The sequence below is a fragment of the Electrona antarctica genome, assembly GCF_951216825.1.
Source record: "Electrona antarctica genome assembly, chromosome: 24".
Lineage (NCBI taxonomy): Eukaryota > Metazoa > Chordata > Actinopteri > Myctophiformes > Myctophidae > Electrona > Electrona antarctica.
The window spans coordinates 29,509,968-29,532,461 of NC_136803.1; positions in this window are offsets into that span (position 1 = coordinate 29,509,968).

Here is a 22,494-nt window from a genome sequence, read left to right on the forward strand (position 1 = left end):
CCAATAGCTGAATATAGGAGGGGCTAACTAAAACTTGTACTTAAGTACAGTACTTGAGTAAACGTACTTTACACCAGTGCATGCCAACTACCAGTGGTGGACACAGTAACAAAGTACATTTACTTGTTTAGTCTAAGGCCTCACTCAGACCTTTAAAACATTGATGCATGCTTGTTGTATGAATGTTGTGAGTGTCATGGCCGCCCCAATGCATTTCCAATGGAAGTCACATGGTTTGTAGTCCACATTGTGGACTACAAGCTGTTGTATGGCTTTCGGCTGTGTTTCGACTGCGCCCCTCCCCCTCATACAACACAAATGTTGTATGCATTTCCAATGTGACTCCCATTGGAAATGCATTGGGGCAAGCTAACTCACACCCTTTGTATACAACAAGCATACAGCAATCTGTTGCGACCGTGTGAGTGAGGCCTTAGTGATTGTCTTTGGTACAAATACTGGTATGTGTTAAATGGCTCTACATTCTGATAGCACTCATTGCTACAGAGTGTAACAGTCTCCATGTTTCCCCACCTCTTTGTTAAACAGAAAATGCATGTTCAGGATGGAATACCAATTAGGATAGCCAGAAACTCAGTCAGGATACAGACTAAACAAGTGGAATTGGAAGTGATGACACATAAAAGGAGACATAATTGGAACTGGAACACTACTGAATGAAGCTGATAAATACTCTGGCTGAACGGTTTGCTCATTACAGTGCTGGAGAGTACAGGGAGACCCCCCTGTGACTGAACAAACACTCTAGCCCATTTTGAGCGGGAACCCCTTTTGGTGTTAGCATTATGTTATGCTTTAGCTATAAAAAAATAGCAGATCTACAAGCTCATAGCGTGCCACCGAGTGGCGCGCTACGAGCTTGTAGGTCTGCTATTTTTGAAAAAAATCGAAGAACGACGGACATAGAAACATAGCTTTTTCAGAAAACTGTCAGGATGTAGAAGACAAGAAAACACTGTCAATTTAGGGTTCCTTGGCACGAAAAAGTTTGAGAACCGCCGCAATAATGCATGGAAAGAAATGCCTCAAAGAGATCTTTACAAAACAAAGAATGAGAACGAGGAGAGGAGAGGCTAATAGTTGCAGGGCGGTCACCAGACAGAGAAGCTAGGGAGTGAAGTTTCTCGGCTCATTAACGGAACCACACTCCGTCTTATTGGTGCCAGTGACCCTCGCACCCTAGAGAGAGTTTACCCTCCACTCCACAAATAAATAAAATAAAATGTTCCGCTCCCGAGCAGCTCAATTTGTGTTACTCGCATGTTTTACTTGAGTAAAAGTATCAATACTGCAATGTAGAAATACTCTGTTACAAGTGAAAGTCCGGAATTCTAAATTTACTTGAGTAAAAGTACAAAAATATCGGCACCAAAATGTACTCAAAGTTCCAAAAGTAGAAAGTACTCATACAGAAGTTTCACAAGTTTTCTCCATTTGTGTAGGACAAAAATACTGATTATACTGATATACTGATACATATGACGTAAATTCTCCATTCAATGGGAATTGAATCTTTGTGTAAGACGAAAATCTACACCAATAGCTGAATATAGGAGGGGCTAACTAAAACTTGTACTTAAGTACAGTACTTGAGTAAACGTACTTTACACCAGTGCATGCCAACTACCAGTGGTGGACACAGTAACAAAGTACATTTACTTGTTTAGTCTAAGGCCTCACTCAGACCTTTAAAACATTGATGCATGCTTGTTGTATGAATGTTGTGAGTGTCATGGCCGCCCCAATGCATTTCCAATGGAAGTCACATGGTTTGTAGTCCACATTGTGGACTACAAGCTGTTGTATGGCTTTCGGCTGTGTTTCGACTGCGCCCCTCCCCCTCATACAACACAAATGTTGTATGCATTTCCAATGTGACTCCCATTGGAAATGCATTGGGGCAAGCTAACTCACACCCTTTGTATACAACAAGCATACAGCAATCTGTTGCGACCGTGTGAGTGAGGCCTTAGTGATTGTCTTTGGTACAAATACTGGTATGTGTTAAATGGCTCTACATTCTGATAGCACTCATTGCTACAGAGTGTAACAGTCTCCATGTTTCCCCACCTCTTTGTTAAACAGAAAATGCATGTTCAGGATGGAATACCAATTAGGATAGCCAGAAACTCAGTCAGGATACAGACTAAACAAGTGGAATTGGAAGTGATGACACATAAAAGGAGACATAATTGGAACTGGAACACTACTGAATGAAGCTGATAAATACTCTGGCTGAACGGTTTGCTCATTACAGTGCTGGAGAGTACAGGGAGACCCCCCTGTGACTGAACAAACACTCTAGCCCATTTTGAGCGGGAACCCCTTTTGGTGTTAGCATTATGTTATGCTTTAGCTATAAAAAAATAGCAGATCTACAAGCTCATAGCGTGCCACCGAGTGGCGCGCTACGAGCTTGTAGGTCTGCTATTTTTGAAAAATCGAAGAACGACTGACATAGAAACATAGCTTTTTCAGAAAACTGTTCTCAGGTCAAAATGGGCTAGTCAACAACAGCAATGATCACTAGCAGAATATAAAGCTTGCAGACAGAGTGGATATAGCCTGTTTTCCATAGAGAACATACTGACTGAAATCGGTCGTGGCAACTGAGAACTTTTAATACTTAAACTCACAAGTGCTGAGGAGTGAGAACAGTATATACTTTGTGTCCAGCGTGCCAGCTTCAGTAGCAGCACGTGCGCCACGGTGTGCCTGGTGGTGCAGTTGGCTGCCCATCCTCTGCCGTCTGGACTGGCCGAGGGGGATATCAGCACCTCGCTCAAGGGCACCTCAAGGGCTCGTCGTGAACGAGGGCGCGCGTGCGCGAGTGTGTTACTTGTTCCAAGTTTCATGCCGATGTTCCGTCAGCAGGTTTAGGCGTGAATGCAGGTGATCTTCAACTCTGAAAAAGAGTTGAAGATGACGGACCAATAAAGTTTTTCTCATTATTGGTCCGACATCTCCGACCGGCTCCCGTTAGTCAGAACATTATTAACACTGACATTAACTTCAACAAAGATGGCGAAAGCAAACATTCTTTGTTCTGTACGTATACATACAATTGTTATGGTACAAACCACTGAAGTCCTTAAAGGAGCATTCAGTGATTTGGGTGATTTGGAGAAGAAAAAAAAAACGGTCCACCCGGTCCGCCCCCGCTCGATCATGATTGGCGGAAGGCCCCTCTCGATGAAATCACTGAATATACCTTTAGACCAGAAACCTAACCTCACAGGAAGCCACCGGTGATTTTTAACCCGCAGCACGGATTAGTTTTTACCCGCCACGCATGCCGGGAGCCACTGGCGATTTTTTAACCCGCGGCACGGGTGAGTCTTAACCGACCACGCAGGTCTGACTAACGGGATCTGTCTGACTTATGGCCAGTCAATTGGAACGGGGGCACTCAAGGGGCCAGTGAGGCGCTCCAACGTTGAAGCTCTGGGCCCTAGTGGTAAGAGGAAGGACTGCAGGCGGACCCGTGCACGGACACGTAGGACCATCACTCCCTACGTCACCCATACGTCACCCCGGACCTCAAATTTGAGGTCCGGAGGAGGTACTTCCGGCAGTCTTCCGGGTGCTTCAAAACGCCACTGAGCAACTTCATCGAAATGAATAGCTTGGGGGCGGGGCTAGTGCTCCAGTTCGGTCTCTATCCTTTATATACTCTATGGGGGCACTGCACTTCTGTACTGTAATAGGAATGAAGCTGATTAATGTAGTTCATTACAGAGCTGGGAGAGACAGGGAGATTTAATGAACAAACCACTCTAGTCCACAGCGATGATCACTTGACATTGAGAATCACGGTAGGGTCATGGCATTGGTTCGACCTCCCGTTACTCAGATTACCAAACCCTAACCTCACACAGGAAGCCACGAATGATTACGTGTACTGTCTATACTGTTGTTTGGGCCTGCTATTTGAGGGGGGCTTACGCTGTGTGTGCCTTCGCGCCTCTTGGCACACAGAGAGCTGCTTTCTGTCCTAAACTCTGCTCTGTAGTGGATTGTTACACAGTGCATAACCAGATGGTTTGATTTGAAAGAGAATCGTGATGAAGCCAAAATGACATGCACAGTGATAGTATAAACGGTAGAGTTCATGAATGATTTAGCAGGCCTACAGTCAAAGTCGTATAGCGGCACATCACAATGGAAGACAATTGAGCTGCGATAGTCAGATAGTCAGTCAGTCAGTCAGTCAGTCCGTCTGTCATGTGAAGTGAGGGGCGCTCTTATCATCGTACATCATCATGACGTAACGTGTCGATTTGCTCGTCCACATATGACGTACATTCTCTTTTCATTGTCAATGGCTGTAGAGACGATTCCCTATATTCTTATATATAGGCAGCTGTCTAAGGGCTGTGGTGTAGGCTTGTAGGAGGGAGTCTAGATGTAGGCTTGAGCTTGGAGTATGTTGACCCAGGTACCTCTCTTTGTACTGGTGATGATGATTATATATTATCTTTATATATTAGCTTCTAGTTAAACTCTTCAAGTTGAACTTCTGAGTATATCTCTGTGGACACTTCTTGAGGTCGATCTGGAACAATTCTGAGCAACTTCCTGAGCTTATCCTGGAATGCACTTTCTGATCGTCTGCGTCTGGTTTTTATAGGGTAGCGTGACGTCGTGGCCCGACGTCACACCACTGACCGTTTCCGTGGTAACAATGGCATTTAATGTTTGTGTTAGCACAAAAAGCCAGTCAATTGGAACGGGATCAAAGCACTGCACTTCTGTACTGTAATAGGAATGAAGCTGATTAATGTTGTTCATTACAGAGCCGGAGATACAGGGAGATTTAATGAACAAACCACTCCAGTCCACAGCGATGATCACTTGACATTGAGAATCACGGTGGGGTGGCATTGGTTCGACCTCCCGTTAATCAGATTACTAACACTATCCCGAACCTAACAGGAAGCCATACGGGTGATTTTGAACCCGCAGCACGGGTAAGTGCATCCTGACTGAGTTCTCTATCCTGATTGGATACAATTCCTATAGCCTGACCTGAACATGCATTTCTGTTAGGGTCGGATCGGGTGATCGGAAATCGGGGGCCGATATACGTCATTTTCAAATGATCGGAATCGGATCGGGAGCCAGAAAAACGTGATCGGGACATCCTTAGTATCAATATTATATCATGATATTAGACTGGATATTGGTATTGCGATATGGCATAAACGTGTTCCATAAAACATAAATATTGGATCGGGAAAAATCGGTATCGGCAGATTCTCAGAATCAAATGATCGGAATAGGATCGGGAGCAAAAAAAGACGTGATCCCTAATTTCTGTTTAATAGAATTCAATTAAATAATGAAGGAGACACATGGAGACTCCTGTAATGATTACTATGAAAATATAGGGCCATTTAACACATTTTAACCAAAGAAAATCACTAACCCTATACCTTGGAAGTATAGACTAATAAACTTTTGTCACTGTGTCCACTACTATAATAGCCCATTTTGACCTGAGATCGATTTTACAAAATAGCAGACCTACAAGCTCGTAGCGCGCCACTCGGTGGCGCGCTATGAGCTTGTAGATCTGCTATTTTTCAATAGCTAAAGCATAACATAATGCTAACACCAAAAGGGGTTCCCGCCCAAAATGGGATAGTTGGCATGCAGTTGCGGCATAAAGTAGGGAATTCGCACATAGATCCCTGGGGGTCACCGGACCACACTTTGAGAACCCCCCCATTGCCGATCTGAAACCAGCGTCATCGCTCACGCCGTCTGATTGCGGGATTTCATAGTGCACTAATGCACTATGAAATCATACACGCCGCGCCACAGAGAAGCTAAAAGCACCAATTATGACACATAAGGTGTAATTACGGCACATAGCAACTGGACATAATGTATTCAAAGCGCACACCGTTACACAGGAGAGTATAGATGACCACTGAGCACGCAGCATTTCGCTGCTATAGGGTTAAATAGGTGATTATAAACTAATTACTACGAGCTGCACAGCCACGAGTGAAGCTATTATGATAAAGCTGAGGTGGAAGAAGTCGTCTTTTTTCACTTACTAGCTATACCAGTGGTTCTCGGGGATCATCGCCAAATGATTTCCGGGGGGGTCCCCAGAGTCCCAGACTCCCACTAGATGGTTAGCTTAATGTGCAACTTTGTTTTCTCACTCAACAGTACATAAACCAACACAGTATTTAAGTGTATAGTGCAGGGTATCTGCACATTTCTTTTTTTTTAAACAATATATTTATTGACATTCTTTTTCAATTATATAAAACATTACAGTTATAGCTCTGTTGTTAATAAAATGTCCAGAAAAAACAAACATAACAGATACACAAATACAATACAAATACAATGACAACAAATAAATAAAAAGACTCCTGTAATGATTACTATGAAAATATAGGGCCATTTAACACATTTTAACCAAAGAAAATCACTAACCCTATACCTTGGAAGTATCGACTAATCAACTGTGTCACTGTGTCCACTATTATAATAGCCCATTTTGACCTGAGATCAGATTCTAAAAATGTCTTCTACATCCTGACAGTTTTCTGAAAAATCTATGTTTCGTTCTTCGATTTTTCAAAAATAGCAGACCTACAAGCTCGTAGCGCGCCACTCGGTGGCGCGCTACGAGCTTGTAGATCTGCTATTTTTCAATAGCTAAAGCATAACATAATGCTAACACCAAAAGGGGTTCCCGCCCCGCATGCAGTTGCGGCATAGAGTACGGAACTCGCACATAGATCCCTGGGGGTCACCAGACCACACTTTGAGAACCCCCGTTGCCGATCTGAAACCAGCTGCGTCACCGCTCACGCAGTTGTACCCGTACTGTAGCCTACTCCGCTGTCGACCCGTACGGTTTCTGATTGCGGGATAATCAGAAACCGCACTAATGCACTATGAAATCATACACGCCGCGCCACAGAGAAGCTAAAAGCACCAATTATGACACATAAGGTGTAATTACGGCACATAGCAACTGAACATAATGTATTCAAAGCGCACACCGTTACGCAGGAGAGTATAGATGACCACTGAGCACGCAGCATTTCACTGCTAGGGTTAAATAGGTGATTATAAACTAATTACTACGAGCTGCACAGCCACGAGTGAAGCTATTATGATAAAGCTGTGGTGGAAGAAGTCGTCTTTTTTCACTTACTACGGTAGCTATACCAGTGGTTCTCGGGGATCGCCAAATGATTTCCGGGGGGGTCCCCAGAGTCCCAGACTCCCACTAGATGGTTAGCTTAATGTGCAACTTTGTTTTCTCACTCAACAGTACATAAACCAACACAGTATTTAAGTGTATAGTGCAGGGTATCTGCACATTTTTTTTTTTTTTAAACAATATATGTATTGACATTCTTTTTCAATTATATAAAACATTACAGTTATAGCTCTGTTGTTAATAAAATGTCCAGAAAAAACAAACATAACAGATACACAAATACAATAAAAATACAATGACAACAAATAAATAAAAAATACAATCATAACAAACACAACTCAACAATCAAAAACAAAAACAAATAAAACAGATATGGTCCCCATTTTCCTCCCCACATTACTGTGGATTATCTAATACAGGTCCTAATGGATTGCTGTTCATAAAATGCATGAACTGTCCCCATATTTCTTGAAAGTCATCAGATTTCCCTTTAATGGCTAAAGTCAATAGAGCGTCCTACCCTGGACCAGGAAATGAAACCCAATGCATTTTTCCCATAGACATTTCGTATTTATTTAAAGACGGTTACGCCGCGGACAAAGCCAACTCGAGTCGTGACAACTCATGACAACACAAACAATATTTTGGACCAAACAAATAATTACAAAGAAGAAAAACAACAAAAAAAGTGTTGTAACCTGCCGTTTTTTTCTTCTTTCTAATTATTTGTTTGGTCCAAAATATTGTTTGTGTTGTCATGAGTTGTCACGACTCGAGTTGGCTTTGTCCGCGGCGTAACCGTCTTTAAATAAATACTTTAAGAAATGTCTATGAGAATAATGCATTGGGTTTCATTTCCTGGTCCAGGGTAGGAGGTGGGACTGCGACGCTCTATAGTGCAAGACAATTTGACAATTCTTTGCATCATTAGTCCGGTGGCTTAGTGAAAGGATAGTGCAATTGCGGATAAAAGCGTAATTCTTTGCATGACGGTTCGTTAGGGTCAGTTATTGAATTTTAGCCTAGGAGCCCTTGTCAAATATCTATTTTAAATATAAAATTGCAAGACATTATTATCAATGCAATATGTGAAATATGTGAAAATCCGCTATACATCATAAAATGATCAGATTATTTCCAAATGTGATAAAGTTGACTTATTTTGACATTATTAAAGTCACAGAACATGAAATATCATCAATAACACCTTTATTGCAATGAAGAATACATACAAATGAACTAGAACTCGACCGGCCATCGGACGGTCTCGCGCCACACCATCCAGGTGGCCAGTTGTCCGGGTGGCCACTTGTGCATGGTGCCCACTTGTTCAGTCAGACTACATTTTGGGTGCGATACTGAACCATACTGTAGCGTACTGTACCATACTGTACCGTACTGTACAATACTGCACTGTACTGTACCATACTGCACTGTACTGTACCATACTGTACTGTACTGTACTGTACGGTACCGTACCGTACCGTACTGCAATGTACCATACTGTATGTTACTGTACCATACTGTATGTTACTGTACCGTACTGTACCAGACTGTACGTTACCGTACCGTACCATACTGTACTGTACCATACCGTGCTGCTGTGTGTGTGTGCGTGTGCGTGTGTGTGTGTGTGTGTAGTGAAAAAGGGAGGGGTCGGTGAATGTGGAAATTGTGATATAATTTGCGTCACAGCAAAATGTTGCACAATAACAATATGGCACACAAAAGCAATATTTGTACAATACATATGACAGGTGAGCGGAGGCAATGTAGTGCAGATGGATTCCTGTGGCATGTAGAATTTGTTTATGCTTCTTCTGTCGTATATGTCCTTAGACCTTCAGCTCCATTGCAGCAAACCAGTCCAGTGTGTCATTGTCTAGGTCAATTAAGCCTTGATCACTATTTGGTGGCCGGTATGTGGGGCAGCTGGTCAGCACGTGTTCCACAGTCTGTAATGGATCCCCACATTCTCAGTGGGCACTGTCTGTGAGACCCCACTTCTGCATGGATGCACCAAAGCGTCCCACACCCGTCCTCAGGCGGTTGAGGGTTGTCCACTCCCTGCAGGGGAGGCGCTGGCCAGGAACATCTGTGAGATCCTCGATGTAGTAGTGAAGCCTGGAAGGATCTGCTGCCTTCCACTGGTCCCTCCATCTTGCCTTCACCCAGGAAGCCTTGGAGGTGTCGGCTGGTGTTGTGCCGAGCAGTTCCTGGGCCTGTGTGGCAAAGGGCCGCCGGGACTTGAGATGCGTACGCTGTGGTGTCTCCGTGACGACCTTGTGGAGGAGGTGAGATTTGCTCAACTGTGCCTTCCGAGTGAGGGCCAGTGTAGCTGCTTCTCGCCTGACCTCTGCTGGGGCGATTCCAGCAAGGACTGGCAGTTGGTTGGTTGGCGTGGCTCGTAGGCATCCAGAGACCATGTCCAGCTTTTGGACATGGGGGCTACGGCTCCAGGCTGAGGCACAGTATTCAGCGGCAGGGAAAACTAGGGCCTCGGTGGAGATGCGCAGTGTCTTTGTGGTGACTCCCCACGTGGTGCCAGCTAGATGCTGTATCAGTGCGGCACGGGCTTTCCCTTAACACTGTCCATGTGTTGTTTAAAGGACAGTGTTCTGTCGAGCTTCACTCCATGTATGTCGGTGAGGACTGGGACTGTAGCCGGGCACCGTCGACCATGATGTTGATTTGGCGAGTTGCTTCCCTTTTGTAGAGGTGGAACATTGTCTTCTCAACACTGAGCTTGAGGTGGCAGTCCTTCAGGTATGAAGAAAGGGTGTTCATGTCCTCCGAGAGGCCTTCCCCTATACTGCTTCCCAGGAATGGCTTGCTGAGCGGAATTGCCAGGTTTCGTAGGAGAAGCCGGATGGATAAACATATTGGTTTGCGCCCCCTTTCCATTATAGTACAAGGATATGCATCATAGTGTGAAACGTGTTATAGAGCTGTGCTTTCTGCCTAGCTGTCACAATTGCATTTGCAAAGTGGGGAACGTGCAGTCCAAATTTGCATTACTGCATTTTCAGGTACTACACTACAGTCACCTTTACAGGTGCATCTGATCAGCTCTCTGCAAGCTCTGGAAACCTCTGGAATGGTCAGCCAAACTAGCACCCATGACCCTTCTTCCTTAACCCACCCATAGTTCTGTGGAGAAGGAATCACTTGGTAGCTTCGTGTGCTGGTGGCCCAGATGCCCGCTTGGTAGACTGCAATAGCCTAGGGGAACCCAAATCTCGAGCCCTGCCTATGTTTCACGCATATTCCGGTTGTGACACAACATATGCCTTAATAGCCGGGGAGCCAGTCACCCAAAATTTGAGAGGACCTGTGATGTCATAACATACTTTTTATTTGTGTTTTTTTTCTATTCATTTGGTCAGAGCAGACCTCTCATTAATAATATTAATAATAAACTTTATTTGTATAGCACCTTTCATACATAAATGCAGCTCAAAGTGCTTCACAGGGCAGGACACATTCTGTGTTCCTTAATGACCAAGTGAATAGAAAAAAAATCACACCCGTGTGAACTGAGTGGTGTAAGGTCTGTCTGACGTAATGAAATCATGTCTGACGTAATGAAATCACACCCGGGTGTGATTTCATTACATGGCTTTGTTTGTGCAGAAAAAATGAGCATGGTTGCTATGTTCACCCTGTTCACCCGGGTGTGATTTCATTACGTCATTACAACAGGGTGAACATAGCAACCATGCTCATTTTTTCTGCACAAAAAAGCCAGTTGTAGGAGTGGTTTACACCACTCAAAAACACAAATAAAAAGTATGTCATGACATCACAGGTTCATCTCTATTCCCGCTCCCCGGCTATTAATGGAAAGGGTAAGAAGTCAGCTTGGCGGACCTGGCAAGCCTATGATGCTGCCTGCGACAGAAACATTCGTCAATCTGGCAAAGCATCCCTTCCAGCAACTAGATGTTGACTGCCAGCACTTCCGGGTCCTTTGAGCTCCATCAACGAAAAAAGAAAATAAGTCTTCTGTGAACAAAATCGAACGATAGAGAAATTACCTCCCACCCAGGGTGCACTCACATGTGAAACGGGCAGTCTACCAAGCAGGCATCTGGGCCACCAGCACACAAAGCCATCAAATGATTCCTTCTCCACAAAACTATGGGTGGGCCAAGGAAGAAGGGTCATGGGTGCTAGTTTGACTGACCATTCCAAAGGTTTCCAGAGCTTGCAGAGAGCTGATCAGATGCACCTGTAAAGGTGATGTATACCTGCCAATGCAGCAATGCAAATTTGGACTGTTCCCCACTTTGCAAATGCAATTGTGACAGCTAGGCAGAATGCGCACAGCTCTATAACATGTTTCGCACTATGATGCATATTAATTTGTATTCTTCATTGCAATAAAGGTGTTATTGATGATATTTCATGTTCTGTGACTTTAATAATGTCAAAATAAGTCAACTTTATCACATTTGGAAGTAATCTGATCATTTTATGATGTATATAGTCTGAAAAATACTAGGCGGATTTTCACATATTTCACATATTTCATTGATATTGATAGTCTTGCAATTTGATATTTAAAATAGATATTTGACAAGGGCTCCTAGGCTAAAATCCTTTAGCATGACATAAAGAAGCCTCATACGCAATTTGGCGCTTTTATCCGCAAGTGCACTATTCTCCTAAAAAAGTGCACTAAGCCTCTGGACTACATTGCTTGATGTCTGGTTTGTCTGGGTTTTTCCAAAAGAGTGCATATCTGCACATTTCTAAAGTGACAATTGAACGGCAGTCTGAAAAGTTTGAGAATTACTGAGCTACCAATCACAGTATAGACGCTCAGTATAGACGTACACAGCAAACGATCAGTCTAACATTCAAAACCTTGAAACCTGTCTAACTGAAGTTAGAACATAAACTTCCTACTCCTCAACTCTGCCAAATCAGAAATGCTGCTAGTCGGCCCAGCCAAACATACCGGTCTGTTCAACAACACAACCATAACATAAACCTTGATGGCTGCCCAATAACTCACAAACCAACAGTCAGAAATGTAGGAGTCATTTTTGACTCGTCCCTAATCCTTTGTACCCCACATTAAAAGCATTACAAAATCCGCCTTCTTCCATCTGTGCAACCTAGCTAGAATCCGTCCAATACTATCACTTCCCGATAGCTGAAACCCTGGTCCACGCTTTCATCACCTCAAGAATATATTACTGCAATGCTCTTTTCTCCGGTCTACCGATCAACAGCAACAAATGGCCTTAAGACTTGCCTTAAAATGCAGCAGCTAGAGTACTAACAAGGACAAGGAAATTCGACCACATATCACACCCACACTCATAGCACTACACTGGTTACCCATACTAGCTGGGTCCCAATTCGTCCAAAATCAACACGATCGTGCAATTGGTGACAAGTTTTTGATTTTTGGTATGGTCAGGGGTAGAGTGGCTGGATGGTAACCGCAAGGTTGCCTGTTCGAACCCGGGCTCCCCCAGAGTTAGTGTCGAAGTGTCCTTGAGCCAGACACTGAACCCCAAATTGCTCCCGATGTGCTGGCTAGTGCCTTGCATGGTTTCTGCCGCCATCGGTGTATGAATGTGTGTGTGAATGGGTGAATTGATGCACAATCTATGTAAAGCGCCTTGGATAAAGGCGCTATATAAATGCACCATTTAAGCTTAAAATGCCTATAAACTGGGATTTAATACATACAAAATCATAACAATTATGCACTTGGTGACAAGTTTTAGATTTTTGGCATGGTGTTAGGTATGGGCATGAGGTTTTCAAAAACCATCGCAAACCAGTTGGGCTCGCCCCCTAGTGGTCCGTTTGCAATGAATCCAATGTTAAATAGGCCAGCATTGGATTCATTGCAAACAGACCACTAGGGGGCGAGCCCAACTTGTTTGCGATGGTTTTTGAAAACATTATGCCCATACTGTACCTAACATCATGCCAAATATCTAAAACTTGTCACCAAGTGCATAATTGATATGATTTTTTACATATTAAATCCCAGCTTTATATGCATTTTGCAGCTATTGTGGACGCAATCTTGAAAATGATGCCTTTCCAGAAGTTATTTTTTCCTACATTTTTAGTATGTTATTTAGCATACCCAATACTAATAGAATCCATTGACATTTTTCTTTTATCCATTATTATGGTTTTTAACCATATACTGGCCCATTTAATATTAGATTCATTGCAAACGGACCACTAGGGGGCGAGCCTAACTCGTTTGCGATGGTTTTTGAAAACCTTATGCCCATCCCTAATAGCCTGGCTAATAAACCAGACTAATATCACACAACACTGTCGCGGTATATCAGTCTGGGCTGGCTCCACTTGGATTTCATTTCCCGGGGAACATTTTCTCTTTGACGCAATTGGTCAGAGCTACTGTCAGTCAAAAGTCTCAAGCATTGAACGTCACTGTACCAAAGCCCGCCTATATTGCATACCGTGTCCCGATTGGTCCGACCTGTTCTCTGCTGTAGGAAAGAGGCGTGCTACTGAGCCTTGCCAGACCGTAATCCGCTGGTAGGCAACTTGTCACCAAGTGCATAATTGTTATGATTTTGTATGTATTAAATCCCAGTTTATAGCCATCGTGGACGCCATCTTGAAAATGATGCCTTTCCAGAAGTTATTTTTTCCTAATGTGATTTTTTCATAATGTGACCCCATAATGTGACCCCATAGTGTGACCCCATAATGTGACACCATAATGTGACCCCATAGTGTGACCCCATAGTGTGACCCCATAATGTGACCCCATAATGTGACCCCATAGTGTGACCCCATAATGTGACCCCATAGTGTGACCCCATAGTGTGACCCCATAGTGTGACCCCATAGTGTGACCCCATAGTGTGACCCCATAATGTGACCCCATAGTGTGACCCCATAGTGTGACCCCATAGTGTGACCCCATAATGTGACCCCATAGTGTGACCCCATAGTGTGACCCCATAGTGTGACCCCATAATGTGACCCCATAATGTGACCCCATAGTGTGACCCCATAATGTGACCCCATAGTGTGACCCCATAGTGTGACCCCTAGAACCCCCCTGTTGCCGATCTGAAACGAGCTGCGTCACCGCTCACGCAGTTGTACACGTACTGTAGCCTACTCCGCTGTCAACCCGTACGGTTTTTGATTGCGGGCACTAATGCACTATGAAATCATACACGCCGCGCCACAGAGAAGCTAAAAGCACCAATTATGACACATAAGGTGTCATTACAGCACATAGCAACTGAACATAATGTATTCAAAGCGCACACCGTTACGCAGGAGGGTATAGATGACCACTGAGCAAGCAGCTGAACGAGCTGCTAGGGTTAAATAGGTGATTATAAACTAATTACTCGAGCTGCACAGCCACGAGTGAAGCTATTATGATAAAGCTGTCTGCACGCTGAGGTGGAAGAAGTCGTCTTTTTTCACTTACTAGCTATACCAGTGGTTCTCGGGGATCGCCAAATGATTTCCGGGGGGGTCCCCAGAGTCCCAGACTCCCACTAGATGGTTAGCTTAATGTGCAACTTTGTTTTCTCACTCAACAGTACATAAACCAACACAGTATTGAAGTGTATAGTGCAGGGTATCTGCACATTTCTTTTTTTTAAACAATATATTTATTGACATACTTTTTCAATTATATAAAACATTACAGTTATAGCTCTGTTAATAAAATGTCCAGAAAAAACAAACATAACAGATACACAAATACAATACAAATACAATGACAACAAATAAATAAAAAATACAATCATAACAAACACAACTCAACAATCAAAAACAAAAACAAATAAAACAGATATGGTCCCCATTTTCCTCCCCACATTACTGTGGATTATCTAATCCCCATATTTCTTGAAAGTCCTCAGATTTCCCTTTAATAAATGGCTAAAGTCAATTTCTCTAGTGCAAGACAATTTGACAATTCTTTGTACCATTGTCTGGTTTCACATTTCTAAAGTGACAATTGAACGGCAGTCTGAAAAGTTTGAGAATTACTGAGCTACCAATCACAGTATAGACGTACACAGCAAACGATCAGTCTAAAATTCAAAACCTGTCTAACTGAAGTTAGAACATAAACTTCCTACTCCTCAACTCTGCCAAATCAGAAATGCTGCTAGTCGGCCCAGCCAAACATACCGGTCTGTTCAACAACACAACCATAACATAAACCTTGATGGCTGCCCAATAACTCACAAACCAACAGTCAGAAATGTAGGAGTCATTTTTGACTCGTCCCTAATCCTTTGTACCCCACATTAAAAGCATTACAAAATCAGCCTTCTTCCATCTGCGCAACCTAGCTAGAATCTGTCCAATACTATCACTTCCCGATGCAGAAACCCTGGTCCACGCTTTCATCACCTCAAGCATAGATTACTGCAATGCTCTCTTCTCCGGTCTACCGATCAACAGCAACAAATGGCCTTAAGACCCGGATACATTTCTACTTGCAAAAAAGAGATTTCAACCTTACTACTACTTTGTACTACTAGGACTTATGTTAAAAAATATGTAAAAAAAAAAAAAAAAGAAAAGTTTAATGAAAATGTTATGCACATTAATAATTATTAAAATAATAATAATAAATTAATAATTTACATTCGGTGGATATCTTTCACAATAATACATGATACATGTTCTAGACATTCTAATGATATATGCAAATATATACACAAATATATGTATTACATGCATTTTAGTTACTTTTATCAGGGTTAAAGATTAAAGGTCATAGGTCAATTTCGATTTTTTGATAATGTGACCCCATAGTGTGACCCCATAATGTGACCCCATAGTGTGACCCCATAGTATGACCCCATAGTATGACCCCATAGTGTGACCCCATAGTGTGACCCCATAGTGTGACCCCATAGTGTGACCCCATAGTGTGACCCCATAGTGTGACCCCATAATGTGACCCCATAATGTGACCCCATAGTGTGACCCCATAATGTGACCCCATAGTGTGACCCCATAGTGTGACCCCATAATGTGACCCCATAGTGTGACCCCATAGTATGACCCCATAGTGTGACCCCATAATGTGACCCCATAATGTGACCCCATAGTGTGACCCCATAGTGTGACCCCATAATGTGACCCCATAATGTGACCCCATAATGTGACCCCATAGTGACCCCATAGTGTGACCCCATAATGTGACCCCATAGTGTGACCCCATAGTGTGACCCCATAATGTGACCCCATAATGTGACCCCATAGTGTGACCCCATAGTGTGACCCCATAATGTGACCCCATGTGACCCCATAGTGTGACCCCATAGTATGACCCCATAGTGTGACCCCATAATGTGACCCCATAGTGTGACCCCATAGTGTGACCCCATAGTGTGACCCCATAATGTGACCCCATAATGTGACCCCATAGTGTGACCCCATAATGTGACCCCATAGTGTGACCCCATAGTGTGACCCCATAATGTGACCCCATAGTGTGACCCCATAGTGTGACCCCATAGTGTGACCCCATAATGTGACCCCATAGTGTGACCCCATGTGACCCCATAGTGTGACCCCATAATGTGACCCCATAATGTGACCCCATAGTGTGACCCCATAGTGTGACCCCATAGTGTGACCCCATAGTGTGACCCCATAGTGTGACCCCATAGTGTGACCCCATAGTGTGACCCCATAATGTGACCCCATAGTGTGACCCCATAGTGTGACCCCATAGTGTGACCCCATAATGTGACCCCATAATGTGACCCCATAGTGTGACCCCATAATGTGACCCCATAGTGTGACCCCATAGTGTGACCCCATAGTGTGACCCCATAGTGTGACCCCATAATGTGACCCCATAGTGTGACCCCATAGTGTGACCCCATAATGTGACCCCATAGTGTGACCCATAGTGGCGTCCGCCTGTCCAAATCCATTTCTGGCCGGGCCAAAATCCATACAATGAGAAAAAAAAGGACAAAAACAAGACCTGAGAACTATTAATGGACAGCTGATTGGCCGTTGCGGTAGAGCGCGACCCTCAATCACCCATTGGAATGTAAATGCATGCCTTTCAGCCTTTGTATCCTACTCGTCTGGCAGGTATATCTCTTTGAAAACCTTTAGTGCTACGATTGTGCGTGGGGAGACGACAATTAACACATGATCTTGCCTGCCCAAAACGTAATTCCTGGATACGCCACTGCACAACACCATGGCAACAACAGAGTAACAGAAAACCAAAACCAAACAGAGCAGTCAGGAACACATGAGCTTAATACAGATCACACTGAAATAACATACAGTAAATCATGTCCAAAACCTAGATAAGGACAGTCAAAGTCCACAGAGCGGCCGGACCGCGACAGAATCAAATGTTTTATGGTCATGATTCACCAGGAGCCTGAATGGCTTGGTTCCAAGCTTAAAATATTGTATATAAATATGTTTTGAAAACCTCTATGGGAAACATGAATGGGTTTTCCACGGAATGGCCACCACCGCTATATACAGTATGCCCTATAGAGCGTTGCAGTCCCGCCCCCTTTCATGACGACGCCAGGCCCAGGAAATAAATCCCAATGCATTTTCCCCATAGACATTTCAAAACGTATTTATTTAAAGACCTTTTAAGCGTCGTACGAAGCCAACTCGAGTCGTGACAAATCATGACAACACACACAATATTTTGGACCAAACAAATAATTACATAGAAGAAAAACAACAAAAAAAGTGTTGTAACCTGCCGTTTTTTTCTACTTTCTAATTCTTTGTTTGGCCCAAAACATTGTGTTTATTGTCATGATTTGTCACGACAAGAGTTGGCTTTGTCCGCGGTGTAAACGTCTTTAAATAAATACTTTCTGAAAAGGCTATGAGGAAAATGAACGGGGATTTATTTTCCGGGTCTCTCGAGGGGGCGGGACTGCGACGTTCTATAGGCTGTCTGGGGATTTGGTTAATAATTCATGCCAAAAAGGACACAATGGATCAAAATGACTCATTTCATATTTTGCAAACATTGCACGTAAACCAACCACATGGTATGGCAATATGGCCAATTAGAGGTGCTTTCTGGTGCCAGCTGAAATAGCTAGGCTACCCATGCATTATGGTTACTATCAGATGGAAAACTCATATGGTCCAAAACTATTACTTTTCAGGATTTAAAAAAACAAACAAAAAAAACACAACCGCAAAAGTAGCCGAGCTTGCGGATCTGCTACTTTTGATAGACTAGATGTGACGCTGTAGTATGATCAAGTAGGGCATTCATTTATGAAAAAAAAAAAACACTAAAAGTTACAATATGGAGATATGAGGTTTCTGTCCGACAGCAACGATGTATTTCAGAAAATTGAAAAAGCCCGAAAGGTGTCGGCGTCGCCTCGCGCTGCATTTATTCGTACTCGTCGATCTGCTACTTTTTGCCATTTTTAAATTCCGCATGAGGTTTTCTATACCCAACACAGGAGATAAAAATCTACCCTCAACGGAGTGAGGGAGGAGTGTCTCCACTCATTATTACTGCCCGTCACTCTGGTGCTGGAGGTGTGAGGAATCAATGCTCTATAATGGGTGAGTTCACACCCTCCAGATAACGGACGTACGCGCGCGCGCACACGCGCACGCACACGCGCACACGCGCGCGCACACGCGCACACGCGCACACACACACGCACACACGCACACACACACGCACACACGCACACACACACACACACACACACACACACACACACACACACACACACACACACACACACACACACACACACACACACACACACACACACACACACACACACACACACACACACACACACACACACACACAAAGCCACCATGCTGCAGGCAGGCTGCAGAAGGCCGACCCACTGTCCTTGGCTCGGGCTCTTAAGCCATTTACACCTGAGGACGATTCTACAAAATGCCTTCTAAATCCTGACGGTTCTCTGGAAAACCTCTGTTTCTAGGGTCAGTGATTCTCAAACATTTTCATGTCAAGGACCCCCAAAAATATATGTAAATTGGCCGCCGATTGACCCCCATCTGGAAATATGTTGTTCCAGCTTCTGGTCCACCGGCCATGAAGCAAAGATTTGAGTTACAAATGTTCGCTCTGAAAGAATAATATTCAAAGATTTTTCAAAGATTCAAAAATAGCAGATCTACAAGCTCGTAGCGCGGCACTCGGTGCCGCGCTATGAGCTTGTAGATCTGCTATTTTTCAAAAGCTAAAGCGTAACACAATGCTTTCAACACCAAAATAGGTTCCCGTCCAGAATGGAATAAGTGGTGGTGGAGGGAGAGCTCATGCAGGCTCCATCCATCCATCCATCCATCCATCCATCCTCCTGCGATACAGAGTCGTCGCATTGCGGCTCCATTTTCAATGCAGTTTCACGCATTTTGTTTTAGTACTTTGATGCCATTATACATGTTTTACTTGCATTAAAGTCATATTTGAAATACAGCTATAAGCCTTCTACTTCTACGGATATGATGATCATCATCATCGGGGGCGGCGGTGGCTCAGGGGTAGAGTGGCTGGATGGCAACCGCAAGGTCGCCAGTTCAAACCCGTGCTCCCCCCAGAGTTAGTGTCGAAGTTTCCTTGAGCAAGACACTGAACCTCCAAATTGCTCCTGATGTGCTGCTTGGTGCCTCGCATGGTTTCCGCTGCCATCGGTGTGTGAATGTGTGAAAAGTCCTATATGATTGCATTAAACAATGTTAAACTCACTTTATGCATGTGCATATACCCACTATTGGTGTCTGTATACTGAATGTGTGCACCCGACACAAAGTGGTCAAAAAAGTGTCCGGAAAAAAGAAAAGAAAGCTCGGCTTGTGAATATTTCATCTCGCCACAGTTCCACAACACATGCATGAATAAATAATCAAATCGGCACACAGTTTTCACCCACGCATATAATGTTGCCGCACAGAAATAGAGAAAATAGCTGTTCCACCACAAGCGCACATTGTCACAACACGTTGCGTTGTGAGCTTGTATAGATACAGTAGATATGCTCTTTTTTTAACCCATTTAGGCCTGACCTAAAAAATAATAAAAAATCACACCCGTGTGAACTGAGTGGTGCATATCCCCCCCCCCTCTCTCTCTCTCTCATTAGCAGGCAACAATGCATCTCTCTGTCTCTGTTTCTGCCACAACAGCGCCCCTACTGGTACTCATGAGTCACACACATTAACACGAGTCACATAGGTAGGTGAACACAGACATTGCTGTTCCTTGGAGTGGTTGCACCACTCAACAATCTTCTAAATCCTCCAGTTTTCTGAAATAAACATTTTCACGATTTTTCAAAAATAGCAGACCTACAAGCTCATAGCGCGCCACTCGGTGGCGCGCTATGAGCTTGTAGATCTGCTATTTTTCAATAGCTAAATTATAACAATGTTTAAAACACCAAAAGGGGTTAACTTCTTTTTAAAATAATCGTTTGTGAATCATAATCGAGGCAAAGGTGTGAATTATAATCGGAGTATTGATTCGAGGGCCAAGTAGGCCAACCCTATACTCCGAGTCTACTCTATCATCATCATCACCCCACTGGCCATACGAGGAAGATACTGTTATGTGAACCCTGATGATAAACCGTAAAATATATGGTCCATGAAATGGACACTTACACTTAATCACACTTAACTGTGTACTTTATAGCCCTGGCACGCAAACAGCAGGCGATGACAGTGTGTGTGTGTGTGTGTGTGTGTGTGTGTGTGTGTGTGCGCGTGTGCAAGCGACGGATCAATATTTAATCTCGTGAGGTGTGTTATCAGATGATTCCACGCAGCAGTGCAATTGACTGATAGGGAGGCGGTGGACATCATTTGAAATCGCACCACATCAACGGGACAAGGCCCCATGCAATCAAACTGAACCTCACGTACACACACACACACACACAAGCATATGCATGCACGCGCGCTCACGCACACTGTAAATGCAGAAGTTGACACCCTGGGTAATCCTTAGTCGTATCTGTGTCCCACAAGCAGCTGTGATATACTGATCCCTGGTGCGCGCGTGCGCGAGGGTGCGCGCGCGCGTCACGCCAGAAGGCTTTGACACCAGCTGTGCTACCGTCGAGTCCGATATATGCCAATAGATTAGATCATTTTGGGCGGGAACCCCTTTTGGTGTTAGCATTATGTTATGCTTTAGCTATTGAAAAATAGCAGATCTACAAGCTCATAGCGCGCCACCGAGTGGCGCGCTACGAGCTTGTAAGGTCTGCTATTTTTGAAAAATCGAAGAACGACTGACATAGAAACATAGCTTTTTCAGAAAACTGTCAGGATGTAGAAGACGTTTTTAGAATCTGATCTCAGGTCAAAATGGGTTAGACCATCCCACGCATGGATGTGCACGGCACGGCACGCACGGGCACAAACTGAAGGCATGTAGTCATGTATGTGTGTAAGAAACCCACACACAGAGACACGGAGCACAACATGACCAGACGAATGTGCAAACAAACAATCGATCGGCGCCGTCTGCATCCACGTCTTATAGATCGGGTCAGACGGTTCAAGCCATGCCAGTGACGCAAAACCAAAAAAATAAATGGTTTGCTTGGATCTGTTGGTCGATATTTTTGATAGGTTAGTGGCTCTCCGATAAAGCAATAGAAACGGTCACCTGCTTGGGCTGAAATGACAGTGACGTATACAACCCTGTACATTGAGAAATAATCTGTGTGCGTGTGAATGAACTTTTAGGCTACTAAAAGTAAGTCTCAATGGTATCTCAAAACAGCCTATAAAAAAGAAATTGTATCGGCCTAAACAGAAGGAATGTGCTCCAATATTGTTCTGCTGGTGAAATAGAGTATACATTTTTGTTTCTTCTCATTTTTGGTGGAAAAACTACACTACGGGACATTTCCCCACAAGTATAGTAGATTTGGAGAACTGTGAGGACCATTTATTTTGCCGTCGGGCAGAAACCTCTTATCTCCATATATATTTTAATGTTGTGTTTTGTTCGTAATTAAAACGCCCTATTTGGATCATACTACAGTGGCACACGATATCAAGAGTAGCAGATCTACGCGTTTCTGGCGTGTCGATCTGCTACTTTTGCTAGTGTTGACTTTGGACACACAGGGCTGTATTTTGAGTGTCTTAAGTACCAGGTCGTATGACTTAACTTAAGACCTGGAGGCGTGGTCAATGCTGTTTGGCCACTCAGAATAGCCAAATGGCATTGATCACGCCTCCAGGTCTTAAGTTAAGTAATAAGACCT